Source organism: Condylura cristata, unplaced genomic scaffold, assembly GCF_000260355.1.
Source record: "Condylura cristata isolate star-nosed mole 26May11 unplaced genomic scaffold, ConCri1.0 scaffold00003, whole genome shotgun sequence".
Classification (NCBI taxonomy): domain Eukaryota; kingdom Metazoa; phylum Chordata; class Mammalia; order Eulipotyphla; family Talpidae; genus Condylura; species Condylura cristata.
The window spans coordinates 38,487,510-38,509,992 of record NW_004567104.1 but is presented as its reverse complement, the minus strand read 5'-3'; the positions used below and the strand labels follow the sequence as shown (position 1 = coordinate 38,509,992).

The 22,483-nt window shown below is 34.3% G+C and overlaps 1 long non-coding RNA gene across 1 annotated transcript in view; it reads right to left on the bottom strand.

The window, feature by feature from the left end:
• Window positions 1-22,483, bottom strand: part of LOC105854337 — a 336,134-nt gene that overhangs the window by 88,866 nt on the left and 224,785 nt on the right. Inside the window, exon 5 of the long non-coding RNA XR_001146017.1 lies at window positions 17,008-17,081. This is a non-coding gene — a long non-coding RNA (uncharacterized LOC105854337). The remainder of the gene's footprint in view (window positions 1-17,007; window positions 17,082-22,483) is intronic.

The following is a 22,483-nucleotide window of genomic DNA, read 5'->3' as shown; positions in this document are numbered from 1 at the left end:
AAGTGAGCTGAAAAATTAATCGATTGGATTGATGAGGGTTAGTGAAAGCTCTTTAAGAGGAGAGTAAAATCAACGAGAAACACTGGATATATCTACAATACGGAGATATAAAGTAAATGAGAGTGGTGGAAAAAATAAAAGATATCTTAAAAAGAGTTATGCACTGTAGGTTATGCATTCAGAGAAACTAGTGAAAAACATCACATTACTTATAAAAACTTTTGCTTGTTCAGCTACCAGTTCTTCATATACAATTTTGTGTATGAATTTGTATCATAGAACACACACACACAGTAAGAACTAGTACTATTATAGAGCATAGGAAATATTTGTTGAATAAATGAGTCAATCAATTTAGAAAATATACTTTAGTTTGTATTATGGAAGTTAAGACAGTATCATGTAAATAAATTATTTTTCTCAAGCTGCTTTACCAATAAATAAAAGGCAGTAATTAAAAAAATAATTTTATGTATTAATTTTCCAACTCACTTTCAGTCCATATTCATTATAACCAGCAAAACAATCAAAAGTATTTAAAGAAAAAGTGATAACCATTTCTGAATCTTTTTCCTCTCGCAACCTTACGAGATGACCATTGTAAAGTTTTTATCACATTCATGTGAACACTGACAACATATTTATTCATAAATATTTATTACACTGAAAATTTACTTTCTTCACTTAATAAATTATGGTTATCCTTCCAAGGTGATAGAGATAAACATAAGTCATTCTTTTTGTAATGGCTGTAAAATAACATATGTCCATATTACATGATGTACAGGTAGTCAAATATTTTTCAAACAAATTTCACTAAATTTGTATACAGGATACTCAATGAGCACATGCTGAATGCCAGTTTCAGTTACTGCAAAAATTAGTAAATTACTCATGATTCTTTTCCTCAAGAAATTCATTCTCTAATATGGGAAACAAAACAATGAAGAAATTCATTTTTAGTTTTAGAGACACTGCTCAGAGAATTTACAGTAAAGGACACCTTTAAAAAAGTTTTAAAGAGAAGTTACATACCACTGGCAATTTGCTCTCAGTCACTGTTTCCAACATATGAACAGTGTCTAGCAGCATCAGAGAATTTTCCCTATGTAGCAACTCAAAAACAAATTTCTAACCGCTAAGAGTTCAGATAAAGCACCTTACTCTTGAGACCTGAAAGTGATTTATAGCTTGAAGAATACTTTTACTCTAATAGTAATACTTGATATTTATGGACTATATTTCATGGAACTCTAAATACTTTATATATTTCATTTCTCTTCTTTGCATGTCTGTAAAACAGAGAAGTGTCCCCTACAGATAACAAAAATGACTTTAAGCAAAACTGTTTGACAATGCCTGAAACAAGTCTCCAGATAGTCAGCCCCATGCTCTTTTCCTTCAATTACACTTGCTACCTCCATTGTGGAACTGCAGTGATGATGAGGATAGTATTATGTCATCAATCAGAGTAACTCATGTAGCATGATAGAGTCAATTCTTATTAAAAAACAAGAGCTTTTCATGCAAACTATTTCTCTGCTAAAGGGGCTTATAAATAAAGCCTCCCTGACAAGCTTTCTTGGTGAGATGAGTCTTAAGTTGACTTATTGAGTTTCCTTTCCCGTTGGCCCCTCCCATTTCCAGTGCTACAACAGCATAAGGCACGTGTTCTGTTAAATAGGTAACCCAGGCTCACAGTTGTTCCTGACAACCCTAGTCCAGAGAAGAGACCAGAAGTCTGACAGTGACAGTAACTGTAAGATATAGAGTGATCATTGATTATTTAATAAGGTCTTATAGCAGTCAAATAAGGTGTGCAAAAAGCAGTTCAGTAAAATTGTAGCAAAGTAAATTTCACATTAATGAAATAACTTTCATATAGTCATTAGTGCAATTACAAACAAGTAAATGTCTGTCAAAAGTCTAAACCTTGCAGTTCTTGATAACGACCACATGAATGAATGAGCTTAATTTCCTGCATCTTTGAAGACATTTTATCATGCAGTATTTATAACTGAGGAATCTAATACTAACCTGAATACTGACTTCACTCTGCATTCAATTTCATATGACCTCCTCAAAGAATGTCAATTCAGGATGGCCTCATTCCTTTTCCAGTTGACTCAAAGAATGGAGATATCAAATTGCTGTTTGGGGTACATGAGGGGAACATTTAAAGCCACTGTGCTGCAACCTGAAGTGTGACACTCTATTGTTCTTGAGAAACGTGTGCTAATTCCCTGGACATTTTCTGTTTCAGAGTCACACGTCTCCTGATTGCTTCTCATTAGTGTTGAAGAGATTAGATAAGCTTCTTCATTCTTACAAAAGCTTATTCTTCATTCAAAATCCTCTGAGAACAAAACATTGAACCAGAATTGGATTTTTAGCAAAATATTATAGAATTGTTGAAAAAAACCTTTTTCTCTTCTGAGGAGACCCAGCAATTCAAAAGCTGTATTAATGCACTTTCTGATTTGAGGCTACTAGCAACATATTGCAAAGAACAAGTGTGAGCCAAAGAACAAAGTCCCTTCTGCTAAGCTGGGAAGGATGTTCCAATTGAATTACTTTATGAGACTTCAATGGACTGCTAAAGCTTTTCACACAGAAAGCCTTGGAGTTCAAACTCCAGAGACAAAACAACAACTTCATAACTGTAACAGGTCAACTTTGTTGCTAATTGTCATAAACTTCTTATGCATACTGATGCTATTAAACAGTGGCAGTTGGTTTTAGAATTATTTTAATAAACATTATCAATCACTATAACAAGTGTGTCAATAATGGGAAGTAATGTCTTCCAAAATGGAGGGATATATATGCAGTAGACACAGGGAAGGAAGCGGGATCCTGTTTGCTGTAAGTGTTTCAAATTTTTCTCTGTCTCTGTCTGTCTGTCTCTTTTTCTCTCTGCCTCTCATGCTTTAACCAAGGAGTTCATTTCTGATGTAGTCTTCAATGGACATTACAAGAAATTCTGAGAATCTGTAGTATCTTTAGATTGCCATTTTTGCATCTTCTGTGTAACAGCAACTATGAGCTCTTTCATTGAACTAATAATACATGTAAATTACTGATGAGAAGGAATGTTTAAATCAAACCCAAATTAATAATCACTTGAATGTTCTAATTGGCCTAATGAATGGATCGATGAGCTCATGCACTTTCCAAAGGTGTTTTTAAGTATCTTAGAGTTAGTAATATCATTATTTGTGTTTTGAGTGAGGTCTTTGGACCAACAGTGAGTGAGATAATGTTAAGATAAATGACTAATGGTATGGGTTGACCAGTGTTTCAAACCTCATTTATCAAAGAAGAAAATATGAAGGGGACATTATATTAATTTCTAAAGAATTTTATGAAACAATTATAAAAACACCCTTCTAACACACTGACTTTTTTGGGAAAGTCTACTAAGATATGTATTTTACCAGAAAAGAAACGGAAATGAGCAGACCATAGAAGACTGAACAACATTTAGAAAAAGAGCAGACTGAAGGTGGCTATCATAAACAGAAGAACAGGGTGTCAGAAAGCTTTGTGTTCAAAACCTAACTCCAAGTTTTACTAAAATGTGTGGGCCAATTTAATCTCACTGATCCTCGATTTTCTAAATTGTAAACTAAAGAGTATAACATACTTTATGGCACTATTATGGAATAAATGTAAAGAGCTTCGTGGAGAGAGGTTCCTACTTTTGTTTACCCTCTTCCTTTCTTCTTCTATAACTTTCACAACTTCCTAACTTTTCCAAAGATTTATAGATATTTAAACTATAATAAACCTAATTCTCTCCATGACCACATAAGCTAAGGTGATGATTAAATGCATCAATGAAAACAGCAAGAGTTTGTACAGAGTTTCAATCAGTTAGGTCTGGCATTAACACAATCTGACTTCGCAATGCTGAATGTTACTTAATCTTCCTGGAGCTCAGTGTTTTCATTATAAAATGGAAATGATTCCTAATTTGCTGACTGGTTGCTGAGTGTATTGCAAGGATTAGACAACATTTACAAAGTGTCTGGTATTACAAGCAAGCAGATTGTAATATATATTGTTCAGACTTTTTTTACATTAAAGTTTGTCGATAAACTTACCTCTTGCACTTAATATTCCTTTATCCACCCAAAATATTGAAAAGGTTATGCTATTCTTGGTAAAGGATCTCTGGTCACAGATTAGTTGGTCTAGCAGTGGAATTCTAGCTCCTAAGAATTGAGGTTATACATTTAGCTCTTACATTGACTATTCTAGGGAAGAATTTTGTTTATCTTCACAATAAGGGTGCTGGAATGATTCCTATGGTTTTCGGTAACTATATTTTATGATTCTATGTCTTTTCATTTAGTTACAGCAGGTAAATCTTCATATCTTCAGAGCTTAACCTGTATCTCTGTAGTTTAATTTTCACACTCCCTTCCCTCCGTTTCTTCTTTAATTGCAAAAGGGGATGATTTCTATCACTTTGCAAATAAACCAATATCTCTACTCTGACTCAGTGGCATTCTAGGATATTAATGAATCACACTTTAAAACAGTCTGGATTGTTTTTAATCTAGAAATTCAGTAATATTGTAGGTAGTAATAATGAGGATAATGATGATTCATTTTCAAAGCTTTCTATGCCTCCAGGCCCCTCATCATTGCACATGATAAAATATACCAAAATTAAAAAATAAGATTAAGCCTTAACAGTTAAAAATATATTTTCGGAATAAAACACATTTTTGGTACTCATTCCTACATTATACAATGAGCACTTAAAAAATAAACAAAAATGGGAGCTCCATTAACCAACCACAATTTTAATAATTAGCTAGAAAGGAAATATAAGTAACTTGATCTTATTTTAGAGTATTCTCAGAGATCTACTTTGGTTATGCTAATGGAAGTAACGGTGAGCAATAAGACCCTGGTTTCAGAAAATACAGGACTTCCTCAAACTTAGTAGTAAAACTTAATTGAGGATTCAAAATAAATGCAAGGATATTATGATCTTGTGAAAACTTTTTACCTTTTATTTATTCCTAAGCTATCCCTAATTGTGTGTGTGTGTGTTTAAATATATAAACTTGATGAATCTTAGGAGACTGTAAGAGGTCTAATTTGGTTATGCAAATGGCAAGTATGTTGTGAACTATTAGACCTTAGTATTATACACACACACCACCACATATATACAATTAAATATATATACATATACATAATAAATATACACACACAATTGTACATAATAAACACACATATGTATACATACAACTGAAAATGTGTGCATTTTCAGTGTATTAGTAATAAAATCCAAAATTCCTACTCTGGCTACCTCATTTCAGTTACTCTCATCCTTGTTCATTCTCCCTAACTACTCTGTTATCCTTTTATTTCCATGAGTATTCAGTTTGTCTTTGCCTGAGTGCATTGTCTATGCTGTTTTGGTCTGGAACTCTTTCTCCCTTTCATACTTCCATAATCCAAATTCACACCTTAACTTAAATGACACTTTATCTGAGAATTCCTCCCTCAGCATTTAGTATACAATATACAACCATGTTTTCTTGCATACTAATTAGCTCTTTTCATCAATTACAATTTATTAATTGTAATTATTTGTTTCTCCCTTAGAGACTGAAAGTTCCAGAAGGGCCTAAGGTGCTATTTCTATATTCCTTATATTAAGCAAGGCTTAAAATGAATTATTGGTACTACTGTGGTAGATTTTGTAGGGTTTAAATGTTAAATGCATGTATACTATATTCTTTTTTTTTTTAAAGATTTATTTATTTATCCATATAGAACTGGGGTACAGGCCAGAGATGCGGAGGGTGAGAGGATTCACCAGAGACAGAGTGGGGAGCAGAACAGGCAGGTCAACGAAGTACACTGCTGAGGGGAGCAGCGGGCGGGTCAGGAGAGGTCTGCCTCGCCATGTGGATCTCCTCCAGGACAGGCGGGGACCGAACTCATGCGGAAGTGGCTTAAGCTTCTTAGTGCTGTGCTTTAACCCGCTGCGCCACCAGGGAGGGCCCTATTCTTAAATAATTTATTTTCTAATAAAAGGATAAGACATACAAATATTACTATAAAATAGCAAGTAATTCATGTGACAGAAAAAAAATGTAGGTGAGTGCACTTTTAGTTTGTTAGGCGGCTGTAGTAAATAGGTACAAACAACAGAAATTTGTTCTCTCCAAATTTGAAGACTAGAAATCCAGAATCAAATTGCTGGTCGAGTTATTGCAATGCTAAGTGAGGTTTTGGGGTAGAAAGCAGTGGATTATATCTGACTAAGTCAAGGAGGGATATTTTCATGAAATTAATAGCAACTCAACTGGATCTCCAAGATTAGATTAGATTAGATTTGCATGTGGAAAACAGAAAGGTGAATATTCCAAGAAGTAGACAAGATAAAAAAGGTGTGTGGAGGAATTTGGCCTGAATGTATGATATATAAAATCAAAAGATTAAGGCTTATACTAGAATGTCATGATTGGATCAGATTATTTGGCAATTAGTAAAAAATTATTAAAATTTCATCTGGAGAAAGGTGACATGTTTTCAGGGCTCCCGCTTCAAGGTAATGAGGTGGCAGTATTTAGGAAGAGATGGTTTCTCTTCCCTGCCTCTCCTAATTAGGAAATGATTGCAGGCAAGTGGAGATGGACGTTTGACTAGGACAGGTGTAACAAGGAAGGAGAATTAACAAGATTTCCCCTCCCACTTGCTAGCAATATGGGAGGGGAAACAGGAAAAATAAGTATATATTTTAGTTAAGATGACCTATAGAATTGTGGTGAATAAGTGAGGATAGTCAAAAAACACAGATTTTTAACTGGAAAGATAAATTCAATTTTTATACTCTGAGTACAAAAATTACTCTGAGTAATTTCTGTGACATCTAATTGAAGATATAAATAAGGACATTGGAAATATAAAACTGGAGCTTGAGAGAGACACAAAGATTAACAATATAAATGTATGAACTATCAAGGTGAAATAATTTAAATCATACAAGTGCAGAAAGCAACATAAAATCATGCGAAGAGTGTGAATGTGGAGTCAGACATCTTCATATCATTTACAGATGGAAGAAGCTGCTTAATCTCATTGGATTCTTTTATATAAAAAGAGGTAAAATGATATTATATCTTACTATAGATTACATGAATTTAATATTTAAAGACCTGTTATCTAAGATATGCTTTTGTATTTTTGTGCAGTGATTTTCCTAGTAAGAAATATATTTGTTTTTCAATCCATATCTTAAAAAAAAACATTTAATACACTTTTTATAACTTTTTCCCTTTGATCCTGTTTCATGAAAAGCATGAAAAAAGTCCCACAAAATGGTAGTAGAATATAAATAGCATTGTTAGCTCTTCCATATACCCACAACTAAACTCAACAGGACAAAACTAGTAACACCTGAGACATAAACAGACAACTGTACTATATGTTAGGAACAGCAGGATTATGGAATAGGGTAGACAAACCTTTAATAGTAACTATGTTACAGCAATACTGGGTCATACAACCCAGGATAGTAGTTGTATGGAGTTTTCTATTATTATTCACTCAGAGTCACTCACTTACATCAGGGACTTTGGAGACCCAGTACTGCACACATGAGGGGACAACACAGAGCTGGCATCCAGGACAAAGGGAACATTATTGATGTAGAGGGACAGAGTGATGACTTACACCTTTGGTTCTCAATATGGAACATGTGAGCCTGGATTGGTGGCAGAAAACAGGTAGGATCACCTATGTCTCTTTATAGAGGAGGCTGTTACTTGCATCCAAGGCTCGGATATTCAGAACACTTGCCACCCAACCCCTACACTAAAACAGAGACAACTGAATACTTCGACTAAACAGAGTTCAAGTGCCTATTAACCTCAGGAGCAAATACACCCGGGTAAGGTTCTGAACTGGAAAAGAGAACAGTTCAAGGGTTGCAATGCTGATTCAGTGACAATCTGTTTAGTGCTTTATCCAGTGTGCAAACGTAGCCTTGAGGTGGAAGCTGGCAGGAAACTATATGACGCACTTTTCCACACAGCTAGCTAGCTTAGAGGGAATCACTGTGGATCTCCCTCCTCTACCCTACCAATGCAACTCTGGTATTCACAGCACAGCAGAAATACTGAATTCCCAACACTCACTCATGGAGGCAAACTTCAGTGCTTGATTGCCCCTCTTTCTTTCTACCTTTTAACCTCTGTTGCCATTACCAATTCTCCAGTCACATCAATAGGTGCTGAGGCAGTGCTGTGGAATATGCTTGAAGAAGAGTTCAAGGTAAAAGTTATACTAATGCTCATATAACTGAAAAACAAAAAAAAAATGATATAAACAGGCACAGAATAAAGACAGAAAATATGTGAAAGTTAAAGTCAGAACTAATCAATCTAAGAAACACCATAAGAGTTAAAAAATACAATAAGGGCCTTGATAGCAATCAAACACAAACAATGATAGATTTAGTGAGATCAAAAGCACAATGTTAGAGAACACACAAATAGAACAACAAAAACTAAAGGAAAATATTGTAAGAGATTTTGGGAAAACCTAAAAATAAATGCCATCCATATCACGGGGGTCCCAGAAATAGAAAAAAAAAATTTTTTTTTAAAGTAATTGCTAAAACCATCTTAGTCAGGGAAATGAACCGGCTGTCATAAAACAAGAACCCCAAAGATTTCCAAACAAAATAAAAACTGAAAATGTATAATAAAATTGTTAAAAATTGATGACTAGGACAGGATATTAAAAAATGAAAGGTAGCCTATACATGAACAACAAATAGGCTGTGAACAGACTTTTCAGTAAAAATACTACAGCAAGGTGAGATACTTCTAAGGAGATATGAATTTATTTCCCTAAGCCATATACAATGTTGTAATCCAACATTACCACAATTAAAAAACATTTTTTTTAAAGAAGGAAATGACAGGAGATATTCAGAGTCCTTAAAGAAAAAAGATTACCAGCCTAGAATCCTTTATTTTGACAGATTAAAATTCAAGGCAGAAGGAAATGTAAGGAACTTTACTAAATAGCAAAATCTAAAAGAATTGATCAAAACAAAATGATACATAAACGAACTGTTACAGGTGTTATAATAAAGCTACAGAACATAAATATGGTGATAGAAGACACTTAAATTACATGAAATGGAGGAATAACAATATAGCCAATCAGAATGAGTTGAAGATCAGATCATCCAACAAGTAACACCAATAGTCTATTAAATACTAACCTTAGCATAGCCTTCAAACAAACATAAATAGTAGTTAATACATAAGGTAATAAAAAATGGAACCTAAACAAAATATAAAAGGGAGACCTGAAAAAAAAAATATGGCAAACAACATTTACATCTCAATTATCACTTTAAGTGTAATTTGCCTGAATTCACCAGTCAAAAGGTGTAGAGTGGCTGAATGGATTTCAACACAAAGTCCAACCTCCTGTTGTTTACAGTAAAAACATTTTAGTAAATAACAGCAATGACTTAAAGGGCAGAAGACAATCCTTCAAATAATTGGCAATCAAAAAAGTCAAAAACAGCTATATGTATATCTGATAAAATAGATTTCCAATAAAAATGCTTTATGATAATATGAATAACAGAACAAGAAACACTCATTTATGCACCTAACAATGAAGCATCAAGAGCTTCATAAAGACCATAACAGAGCTAAAGAGACATTGACAATACAGTAATACAAGACGATCTGCTGCATATAAATTTTTCTCAAATTTGAACATGGAATATTTTCATGAATCGACCATATGTCAAGACACAAATCAACTGTTAATGAAACTGTAATGATTAAGATAATATAAAGTGCTCTTTCTGATCATAATGCCATAAAGCTAGAAATCAACTATAAAAAACAGGAAAAAACTACAAATACATAGAAACTAAGTAACATGTTGATTAAAAGATATTGGATAAAAGAGTCAATTAAAACAGACATAAAAAAAATGAGCATAACAAAAATGAGGATACAAGCTACCAGAATCTATCAGAAAAAAGATCTTAAAAGGCAGGATAAGTATAACACAGGCCTACATTAAAAACAAGAAAAATCCCAAGTAATTAACCTAATATCACCCCTAAAACAATTTGAAAAAGAGGAATAATACCCATAATTAGTAGAGGTTAGGTATTAATAAAATTATTATTAATAAAAAATTATTAGAAATAAATGATAGTTAAAAAGAAAGACTATACAGATTATCAATGAATCTCGAGTCGTCAAGAAGATGCCAACATTATGATGCCAATATTAACTAATACCAAAATCAACTAAAGAAAACACAAGACAGTTACAGACCAATATTCTTGAACATTAGTGTGAAAATATTCAACAAAATACTAAAAGACAGAATTCAATAATACAGGGCCTCCCATAGTCTCAGCACTATGAAACTATAGGCAACCACTGCAGCATGAATTCAATCCCCAGTCAGGGAGCTAATCCACTGCTCCCCTTAACTGTGTACTTTAATCAATTCTCCTGTTCTCTCCCCATTCTATGTGTGGTGAATCCTCTCACTGTCCCTCCTATACCTCTGGCCTACACTCCAGCTCTTGTATTCATAAATAAAGAAATAAATATAATAAATCCTTTTTTAAAAGAATTCAATAATATATAACAAATATATATCGTGATCCAGTGAGATTTACCTCAGGGGTGCAAGGATGGTTTAATATGCATATACCAATGCAATGTATTCTATCAACAAAACTAAAGGTAAAGATCAGGATAATATCAATAAATATAAACAGTTTGTGCAGATTCAGCAACCACTATGCTAAAATCTCTAAACATGATGGAAACAGAAGTAACCCCCCTCAGTATTATAAAGGCCACATATTATAAACCAAAACCAACAGTCAAAAAATATTTAGTGATGAAAACTGAAAGATTTTTTTCCCTAAGACCAGAAGCAAAGAAAGTATCCCACTGTCACAACTTCTGTTAACTTAGCATTCTGGCTGGAACTACTAGACAAAAACAGAAAATAAAAGAACTCCAAGTTGGAAAAAAAATTAAACTCTCATTAGTCACAAATGTTGTTATATACAGAAAGCCTTAAAGATTCCACTAAAAAATTATTAGAAACAATAGATGAATAATACTACAAAGTGACAGAAATCTTAGCTTTTTCTTATACAAACAATGAATGAGATGGCCCTCAAGAAAATAATTTCATTTACAATTGCCTCAAAAAGAATCAAAGACCTTGGAATCAATCTAATTAAGGAGGGAAGGACTTACATAAAGACAGCTAGCTATACACTATCACTAAAAGACTCAATGCTAGAAGGAGAACGAACTATATCCCATGCTCCTTGATGAAGAGAATCAACATAAACAAAGTAGCACAATGTCCATCAAAATATTTTCAAAAAAAATTGGAAAAATTTTGACATTAACATGGAACATGAAAGGTTCCAAATAGCAAAAGCAATCCTGAAAAAAAGAGAAAGAAAGAGAGGAATCATGTTACCTGACTTCAATATAAAGCAATGGTATTAAAAACAATAAGGCTAGATTTAAAAAAAAAATGAATACATCAATTAATGGAATAGAATCTAAAACCCAGAAATAAATTTATGTTCATAGCATACCCTAATATATGGTAAAATAGCCATAACCTTACAATAGGGAGAGGAAAATCTCTTTAGTAAATGTTCCTGGGAAAACTGGAAGGTCACATATAGCAGAATGAAGCTGGTTCATGCTCTAGCTCAATATACAAAAATAAATTCCAAATAGATTAAATATGTAGGCACACACTTGAAACAATATTATCATACAGAAAAAATATCGGTGCTATGTTTCATGACATCAATAATAAAGAGGTCTTTGAATTTTCAAACTCCCTAGCAAGTGAAATAAAAAGAAAAATAAACAATTGCAATTACTTCAGTAAAAAAGCGTTTATGGGCCCTCCCTGGTGGCGCAGTGGGTTAAAAGCACAGTACTAAGAAGCTAAAGCCACTTCCGCATGAGTTCGATCCCTGCCTGCTTCGGAGGTGACCACATGGCGTGGCAGACCTCTCCTGACCCGCCGGATGCTCCCCTCAGCAGTGTACTTCGTAGATTTGCCTGTTCTGCTCCCCGCTCTGTCTCTGGTGAAGCCTCTCACCCTCCGCATCTCTGGCTTGTACCCCAGTTCTGTATGAATAAATAATCTTTTTTAAAAAAAGCATTTATATAGTGAAAAATATAAGAAGATTATATTTTTCCTATCGAATGGGAGAAAATATTCACATAATTTATAACTTACAAGAGGATAAAATTCAAGATACATAAAACTTAAACAGAAAAAAATCCCAAATAATGAATGGGCAGCAGATATGACCACTTTACCAAAAAGAATACCTAGGAGGCCAACAGATACATGAAAATACTCATTATCACTGAGTAAGAGAGATGTGGGTTAAAATCACAATGAAATGCCATCTATCTCACAGCTAGGAGACTGACACATATTAAAAAGATTTTCTGCAACAAGTGCTGGAGAGGATGTCAAGAAAGAGGAACTGTTACACTGTAGGTGGGAGAGTAAAATGGTGCAGACGCTATGAAAAAGTGATTTGGACTTATTAAAGAAAAAAAAACTAAAAATGGAAATATCATAAACAGCAATCCCACTCTTGGGCATCTATACAAAGAATATGAAATAATGAAAGCAAAAAACTATGTTTATAGCAGCAAAATTTACCATAGCTAAGAAATAGAAGCACTCAGTTTTCATCAGTAGACACCAGGCACAGGAAGGTGTGGTATATCCACATATGGATTAATACACAGGCAAAGAAAGATGAAATACACCGATTCATGGCAAAATGAAGAGAGTTCAAGGAAATTATGTGCAGTAAAGCACATCAGAGTGACAAAAAGAAATACTGGGCGTTTGCATAAGAGGTGGTTTGATAAAATAAAATACAACAACTAGGGGACATCAATAAATGTAATGAGAGCTCTGCGGTTAAGAGGTAGGTGGGAGAGCGAAAGGGACAAAGGATGTGAAGGATGTTGTTGCGGAAAAGAAAACAAAACACGTGATGAGTACATACACACAAAAGCAGGTTGGTTGAATACTCTATTCCCAATGACAATACTATGAAAATGAGAGTAAAACGATTTTCATGAAAGCACAAATCCATAATGAGAATAGGAATGAAAACAATAAATTATGAATCTCTGGAGACTGTAAAGAGGATAGAAATAGTATATTAGTAGATCCAAAAAATTAAATCTGAAGCTGAAAGTGGTAGAACAGATAAGTAAGCTACCCTACATTGCAGAACCCCAACATCTCAGGGGAAAGAAAACATATCAACTGGTTTCATGACCTCCAAAGGAGTTGCAGCCCACACTTTAGAAAACACTGGCCCCAACAAACATCCTACACTCAGATCACACCATCATTAGTCTTTGTTTCCTCACTGTAATTTCTATTAATCCCTTTGCTTGGGATGTTTGTCAATACACTACTCCTTGGTGGTCCAGAAGAAATGGCAACCACTCCCCATGCTATATCTGTATAAGGTTTTGTCTACAAGAAAGTTGTCCAACAGATTATGAACAACTTGCTGATAAGAAATGTGTTACTAATCTAATATTTCCTGGTAAAATTACTTATTCATGAGAGGCATAGGATACACTTTAATTTATTATGATGAAGAACAATCTAAGAAGTCTGAGAAAAGAATTTTGTTGATCACCTACATCCAGGATTCTGCTCTGACATCATGTTTCAACTTCCCCTTCTCTATATGTCAACTCTTCTGTTGCCTTTTTAAAAAACAGAGCTTGGTCTACATGTTAGGGCAACAAATAGTTAGGCTAGTCTGGAGAAGATAAATTTAAAAGAGAAACCAAGATGCACTCAGAAATTAGCTCTGAGAAAAATAATGAAAAAGTTCCTATACTGGTTTCTTTGGCTTTCTAAATGCAGAATCTAATAAAGGAAACCTGAAATAAATTACCAGGACAAGTAATTCATTTTAAATTATTAAGGGTTATCTCATTTTTTTTAGATCCTGAAAAAATTTTCTCGATGGAAATGACCCTTGGCATCAGTGACATTCTGACAGCATGCATGATGCACACTCTTGGGAAGTCTGAATTCCATGTCACAGTGACTCTACTCAGATTACTGGCTTCTTCATGACTATAGCCCAATTAAACTGCTACAGTTTCTAATGGTCTTCTGCCTACTTTTATAAATGTTCATAAAAACATAATGTCAACCAAATAAATGTGCACCTGTGTGATTCACTACACAAATAATGGTATATCACAATGTACAGGAAAAAAGAAAAAATAAACATTCTTGGTAACAATAAAGGAATTCGTATACCCCTTTATATATGAATTTAGAACTGTTTGGTGGAAGGAATAAATATGTAGTCCATCAGGTCTCATAAAATTGAATCAAAAGCATTTTTCTCCCAGGAAACACTGCTGAAACCCTTGATATAGAGGAAAGATAAAATACCCAGAGTCTACTGTGGGTCTACTCTCAGGCTGAGATATCCAAGGATGTTCTGGTGTGTTCGTAGTTAGCAGGGTTTGGGTAAACTGCATGCCCTAGCCTGATCCTCAATTTACTTATTTCGAAATGTGGTGACTGGATCTTTATTTCTTATATTCTCTCTACCTGTAATACTTGATGATATTTAAATCCCTTTCACTTCAATTTCTTTATCTTAAAAAATCTGTGAAATGTATTTACAAATTTCTTTGATGTCCTTAAATGTTATTCAACATGATAACAGTACAATTCACTAAGTTTAAATTCTAACATTTTAGTTTTGCCTCAGAGGTCAAGTTTTATGAGTCCTTAATTTGCATCACCAGAAGCTGATTTAATAAGTGAAGGGCCCCCTTTGGAAATAAATTAAAATGGGTGAGAAGAGAATCTTACATATAAACAGAAAGTTAAACTTAAGGGGTCAAATGACTGATTCCCAAAAAAACGTTGTGGTCTTAGTGCTGAGAAAGTGGTTAAACTTTTTAGGCACTGAAAATAGATGTTTCTATTAGTAACTTCCCAATTTCTTGGCCTCTTGACCCAATACCAATTGTACCTTTAGCCCCATTTTTCTTGAAGTACAATTAGAGCAATTAAAGTATCTAACCTGGAGTCAGGTAGATTGATCTTTGAAGACAGCTTCAGTGTATGGCAGGTGGAGGTAGATAAAAACTTAAATGTACAACTACTGAAGACAATTTCACAGTCAAATAGGTTATGACCTGAATTGGCTCTTCTCATTTTGGTCAGGAGAAATAAGTGTGGAATCAATGAGGACAAACTGGGAGTTGGATAACCTTATGTAACATGATGAACAGGAAGTTGACCTTTGATAAATTTATTTGTAGTTGTCTTTTTGACTATCAAAAGCTTTATTAAATACCTCTTTACAATATTTTCTGACAGAATAAATCCTAAAGTCTGACTTTTAACAAATTTTGTAATTATTCTAACAACAACAGCTACTTCTTGATTACTATTATTATGACAAGCAGCTGGGATTGAAAAAAAATGAATTAGAAACAGACTCTGATGTAGACCCTACCATCTCTGGGTTTGAACTATTGTAGTGATGACAAAATAAATAACTACCATTGATTCACTCGTATCAGTCAGTCAGTGTGCTCGGCGGGTAATATTCATAAGCTGCCCAAGTTCCTCTGATTTACCAGATACCCTGACAGTTTGAAGATCTTGCTCTGTCCATGCATTACCACTCAAAAAATGTACCTAGCAGGAATTCAGACAATAAGCAGAAATATTTTAAATACCTTATCTAAACTTAACACATAAGAATGAAGTAAATAATGAAAGAATGTAGTGAATCAAAGTGAAATGGAAGAAACTGATTCACTCTTAGTGTACTGGCTTGGACAGAAGCTGTGCCACTCTGAAAACCACGATGCAGAATACCCCACATATGGCGCCCCACCAATGACTCAAGGAGATGGATGGTATTTAAGTGTTTTAAGACTCTCTAGCAAAAGACCTTGTAACACAATAAACTGCAAAACATAGGAAGCATTATAACCTTCTGGATTTCATTACCAAAATGTACATTTTGATCTAAAATTAAAAAAACAAACAAACAGATTGACTTTCCTTGTAGTATTTCACAACCTTTGAGTGCAGCATTAAAATGCTTTTCTTTTTTCCTCCACCAACTATAAGCTTCTGCTTTCTTACCCTGGGCGTCTGAATCTTTTATATGCTCGGGTTCTATTCACTGCCTGTTATTCAGACATTGAAATCCCAAATGTTAATTGTTCTTCCAAGTACATTGACAAAACAGCAGCTAAATAAGGGTAGACCAGACTGTGGTAGACTCTGACATGCATTTATGGAACAATGGGGCTCTGAGAGACAGCCTTGTAGCTCACGGGAAGACATAAGATGTGCTATTTTGACTGCTTCATAGCAGAATGGGGAACACACGCACACAAGGGAATTATGCATTTTACTTAGTTTTGCCCAACGTCCTCAAGGCAACAGAATCTTGTGATGTCATCATGAACTTTCTGTTTCTCCATTTCCATTGACACAAAGGCTAAAATTTTCTAATGACATCATAAAAGAAACAGGAATCTACTTTGATGCCATAAGAAATCCGCTACTTTCAATGAGACTTGTACAATAACACAAGAATTCTTCCTGACAGGGTGTATGTCGCCTGCTGATGCACAGTGGGTGATACCCTCCCTAATGCAATTCAAACCAGTCAAAAGAAAGGATTCACAATTTAGGGTGGATAAAAAGAAGCTGAATATTGAGCTCAACATATTTTCTTTCTTTTTTAAAAGAAGGGAATCATTTAAACATATATTTCTTCAGGGACGTTGTGATTTTTACTTATGTCTGGTTACTATGTTACTAATATTTTTGTCCTTTTTTGGGCTGGTCATAAAAACACTGAGAAAGAGACAGGAAGCTTTCACTTACAGGAATGCAGTGTAGCTGAATCTTTTGTTTTTAAGGTGCAATGATTTCAGTCTCTAAATGTAACTTCAGGCAGCCTGAAAAGAAACAGGTTAAAATCTCTTTCAGTTATAATTGGTATTTCAGATTTAATTAAAAATTAAACTTTCATAATGTTTCACCATCCAAAGCAATGCATTATCAGTCAAGCGTGGCTTTTTTTTCTGTTAAAAAAAAATCTCTTCCTAGAGTAGTTTTTTAATGAAAAGAAAAGGATCTAAAAAGGAAAAAATACGCAATTTTGAAAAACAAAATATGCCTCCATTCTAAGGACTTCATAATGATATGACTAAGAAGCTCAATGCCTCTGAATTTTAACTATATTCTATCTGATTTTTAAAAAATCTCAAACACAATTTCACAGCCTAAAGATTACATAAAATGTTAATTTCAGAGAATAAAGAAGAAAATCTATGATATGAATACACATGTTAAGAAGAAATTATGACTTCAATTGGAATTGGAAAAGAAGTGTTAGAGCCACTACTTTCAAATGAATGGGTTGGTGGTGGGACAGGTGGTGAAGCAGAGGTAAATGAACATATTTAGCAATACAAAATATCCACTGCAAAGTATTGTGGGCTTAGTATTCCCATACCACATCACACTGCACATCCTGTCACATGCAGTCATTGCTGTTAGAAGCAGCGTAGGAAGGCCATCAGATTTGAAGCAGACCTCCAGATTTAAATAACTGTAACCATTAAAAAAAATAGATATTTTTAATCTTCAAATTAAGAGTCCAAGAATTAAAAAAATCTCCAAGAATGTGGTAAATATTTGGGCTTAAAATGTCATACTATTTTTTTAAATTCTTTCTTCATACAACACCATCTATAAATAAGATAATAGTTTTAAAAAGCTAGATTAAGTCATCCCTATTTTTAGCTTCAAATAAGTGACATGACAGGATTTAGAAAAATATAGTTTCTAATGCAAAAAGGAGATAATGCAATGATGCTTCGTTTATTTTACAGCATTATAGTATATTTATGTTTGTAGCACTAAATGTGGTATGTTTATGACTACCTTTGCATTAGTGCAAAGTAATATTTTAATATCTCCACATAAGAGAACATAATCATAAATCACATCTCAAACTGCATCTATTATTATACAGTGCATCTTGCTCTCACTTGTGAATTCTGTTTTCATTATTCCTTGAAGTTTATAGATGAATATTTTGGATATTGTACCTACTTGATTTGCACAGGTTTTAAATGCAAACAGGTTCAGATTCACTTAACTAAACCCATCTATGAATGGATCAAAGAAAAATCACTGACATTGAATAACTAAACTTTCCCCCTGTTTCTCACATGTCTGAATTAGACTAAAAATGCACCAGTGTAAAGACAGAAATAATGAAGGCGTCACCAGGGACAACTGAATGAGAGGAGGGGAGTGCACATATTTCCTTATAAGGTAACAAAACATTTCATAAAAGAAACTGACAAAAATAACTCATGCTCAGAAATTATATGGAAACAACAATCCCTATAAATGATTCAGAAATACAAAAACTGCCCACCTCTATATAAATCTGAATCACCAACTGGCTTTGTTCTACTCATCCCTCAAATATGGTTGGTGAAAATGATTCACCATCTAGTTCAGACAAGAAAAGGTGATGGAAACCAGGCTGCATATTTACATATAAACTATTTAACCGACAAGTAGCAGTTCAATTTAATCAGTTGGATTTCCTTTTTCTTAATTCAACAGATGTTGAATGAATTGAAGTATTAGTAAAAAATAACAGTCATTTTTGTTTATAGTCATTAAGTTACATTCTTTTCCTCTTCTCATGTCATATCTCTTTCTCCTCTTTGACCTTACCCTTCATTTCTGTTTCTTCCTTACTTTCACTTTCTGTCTTCTTTATTTTTTCCTCTCTTTTTCTCTCCCCTCGGTGAGGGTAATGAAGCTCAAAAATAACATCTTGTATCCTGTTGAGGGAAACTTGGTCACAACTATCCTTCCAGATGACAAATTCATTCTTAAATGTCTGTTTCCCAATCCAAAGAAAACAGAGCAATTGAAAAAATAGAGACGCAACATCACTTACCACTACCAACACAACCACTTTTAATTCCCATGCGACATTCTTCACAAGAAAGACTGAAGTTTATTTACATTATCCTCTAACCTCAAATAGGACCACAAATAAGACTAATAACAGGACCATTTTGTGGCACTCAGGCAAACGGCTGGGCAAAACAGATGGATCTTACTTTGCGCCAGGACTCAAAAATACAGTCGCCAACTCACTGTTGGCGACTACATATCTTGGCCCAAAGATGGACCTGGAAGTGGGACCAGTTGTCTTTGATATGAATACTGTTCCTGTTCAGATCTGCCTCATGAGAAAATCATTAACTCTGTCACTATGTTGTGGGGTTAAGCTTTGGGTAGAAACCGCAAGAATGGCCAACACGGAAGTGAAGTATTCTGAAGTCATGCTGGATAAGATAAGAGTAGAAAGTTAGAAATAGGGCCTAATTTTTGGCAATAGGGTCTACTTTCCAATTTTTTTTTTCCAAGTTTAGTACTGTAAGCTGAACCTACCTTTGTAAAAGTAGGGTTCCGGAGTATATGACACTAGGAATAACTTGCTCCTGACACTTCAGGTATAAGTATGTTAATTTTTTTTCAGTCACCAACATCAATATCAATCATTATTAGAATTGACCACCAGTGTCACACTTCTTAAACCGGGAAAAGGCTATGTAAGGTTTTATAGATTACAGTCAATACCCACTGAGTGATACTGTGGGAAGCAACTCTGTAATCAATGCAAATTACAAAGTCCAGAAGAATGCTTCGTTGGGCAGAGACCCCTTAGCAAAAGTTGTACATTTTGCACTAGAAGATTATGAATGACTTAACAGAGAAGTAGCAGATGTGTTATATTAGTAAATATCCTGTAAGTCGCAAGTCCCAAACCCAAAGATCCACAAAACCTGAAAGGGTGAGAAACTATAAATCTTGATATTGCCTGGGAACAAAGCACTGCTTCTGATTACACTAAAATCCTTACAGAGACAAGAGGTTTAGAAACAAATAAAGCATTACAGTTTAGGTGGTCTGTGCTAATTCACACACTTCTCTTAGTGTTCTCTCAACTATACAACATCGATTCTATCTTGCTCAGATTGATTTTGCTCATTTTTCTGTGATTTATTGAGATTTGAGTTTCAGAAGACAAGTTCCTTGTGTGGTCAGTAAAGATGGTAAATTATAATACTTTAATTATTTATTCCACTATGTCTGTCACAAAGTCTTTTTAAAGACAATCCCAGATATCATCACATTCTGTCTATGAATATGTCAATATGAATTACTAAAATATGACTTTTAAAAATCAAAACAAATTTCATCAAACCACATCAAAAATAAAGTAGTAATTCTTTACTGTTTATTAGTTTATGTCAAATGATTGAACTTTTTTATAGCTGCTTAGTTTGAATTAAAATCGAAACAAGATCTGCCCCCTGTATTTGAATGCTATTCCCTTTGATGTGTAAATCCTGCAAGTCTTTTTTTTTTTTTTAACTTTTTGATTTGGAACAATTTCACACTATGGAAAAATTGGAAAGACAATACAAAAATTCCCATATTTCCTTCACATGTGCTCCCTAATTTTAACATCTTTAAGTAGCTTTAAATAAATTTAAATTATATCATTACTCTAAAATCTGAATTTGCCCAAACTAATAAATTAACATTGGTACAATTCTACTACTCAAACTACATACTTTATTTGGAAGTCACCCATTCTCCATGAATTTCCTTTTATCCTTTCCAAGGATCTAATCCAGGATACCATCTTCTACTTAGTTGTCATTTCTCATCAACCTCTACTCTGGAACAATTTTTAATCTTCCCTGATTTTTTTAATGACCTCGATAGTTTGAAGAGTGGAGACCACCTATCTTGTAGAATGTTCTTCAACTTAGATTTGTTTGTTTTCCATAATTATATTAGGATAATAGGTTTACAAAAAAAAAAACAACAAAAAAAAAGAAGTGTTCATCCTTTCAGGGGTACATGCCACCAATGGGCCTTAGGACTGGAGCCCTTGTCTGAGCCACTTGGTTACAGGAGTCCCTGCTAGATTTCTCCACTCTCTTAGTTTTCATGGGCATAATTTCATTTTGAAGGTTGCTGATATAGTCAAGAAAAATTTACTCTTATTAAGTGTACAGCTTGATTTTTTTTAAAGATTTATTTATTTATTCGTACAGAACTGGGGTATAGGCCAGAGATGTGGAGGGTGAGAGGATTCACCAGGGACAGAGTTGGGAGCAGAACAGGCAGATCGATGAAGTCCACTGCTGAGGGGAGCAGCGGGCAGGCCAGGAGAGGTCTGCCGCGCCATGTGGATCTCCTCTGGGGCAGGCGGGGATCGAATTCATGTGGAAGTGGCTTAAGCTTCTTAGTGCAGTGCTTTAACCCGCTGTGCCACCAGGGAGGGCCCCTTGCTTGATTTTTAATAAATTTAGAGTTGAGTGATCACTGTAGTGGTTTTATAACATTAGTGGCCCCCAAACATCCTTTATATTTTTAGGCAGTCAATCCCCAATACTTACTTTGGACTTCAGACAACTAATGTGTTTACTGTTTCTAAAGATTTACTTTTCCGGACATTTTTAAATAAGTTAAATCACACAATATGTATCTCTTATATATAGCTTTTTTTACTTATCATGTTTTCAGATTCATCTATGTTGTAGTTTGTACTAGCCATTTATTCCATTTTATTGGTGAATGATATTCCATTTTAGACAGATACCATTTTTTAGAAAGATTTTACTTGTTTATGCATACAGAAATGGGGTACAGGCCAGAGGTGCAGGGGCTCGAGAGTATACACCAAAAACAGAATGGGGAGCAGAACAGGCAGTTCACTGCTGATGCAGAGGAAAGCAGCCAGCAGGTCAGGAGAAGTCTGCTGCTCCAGGTGGATCACCTCTGGGGTGGGGATCTCACGAAAGTAGCCTACTGCTTGGCTTAGCATTGTAGTGCAGTGTTCCACACTATTGCGCCACCTGGGAGGGCCCCAGATATCATTTTTGTTTATCCACTGGTCAGTTGACAGAATGTGAGTTTCTCCCATTTTTGGATTATTATGAAGAAAGCTGCTATTAACTTCCACTACATACAAGTTTCTGTGTGGACACAGGTTTCATTTCTCTTAAGTAGATACCTTAAAGTGGGCCATAAAAGTGTTTGTTTTAATGATTAATTAATTGCTATGTCATTTTCAAATGTGGCAGTACCATTTTACATTCCCATTAACAATGTATTAGGGTTCTAATAGTTCTGTCCCACTTTAGCTGCTGTAAAGCAGTATCTTGCTATGGTTTTATTTCTTCCGAATGGTTAATGATGTCAAGCATCTTTTCATGTTTTTATTAACCATTTTTACATTTTCTTT